Here is a 565-nt window from a genome sequence, read left to right as displayed (position 1 = left end):
TAGTTGAATAAGAATTTGAATCATTGCAAAATGACCTTCACGATTTTGCGAGTCTTTGACTACGTCTAAGTGTGCAAGCACAACGATGATATTGCATAGACCGAGCCTTTTGCATAAAATGCATGGAAAGGTCGTACGACACAGCATTCGCGAGGAATTTCTGTGGCTCATTTGCTCCTCACTGCGTGTTTCCAACTTGTGCCGACATCGACAGCTGTACCCTCTGTCCCGCGCACGCGATAAATGCGTTAGATATACCACGCAAGACAAGGGGATGACTACATTGCAAAAACAGAGTGCTGCTTTGATTCAGAAACATGTTATTAGCGTCTGGTTCAAAACGTGGCCGATATGTGCGATAGCTCGTATCCTTAAAATAGTTACCTGTTTGTAAGTCAGAACAAAAGCATTGGATATTCTCTTTTGTAGCCTTCTCTTCCGTTGTTCGACTCAGAAAGAGGTCTCGTTGACCGAATCAAAAGATAGCCAATTCAAGAGAATCATTCCTCGCCGTAAAATTGATTGGTACTAATGTCGCGGCATCCATACTTTGTGGAATCTGCGT

Source organism: Plasmopara halstedii (genome assembly GCF_900000015.1).
Source record: "Plasmopara halstedii genome assembly, contig: Scaffold_3109, whole genome shotgun sequence".
NCBI lineage: Eukaryota > Oomycota > Peronosporomycetes > Peronosporales > Peronosporaceae > Plasmopara > Plasmopara halstedii.
This window is presented reverse-complemented; position numbering follows the sequence as displayed.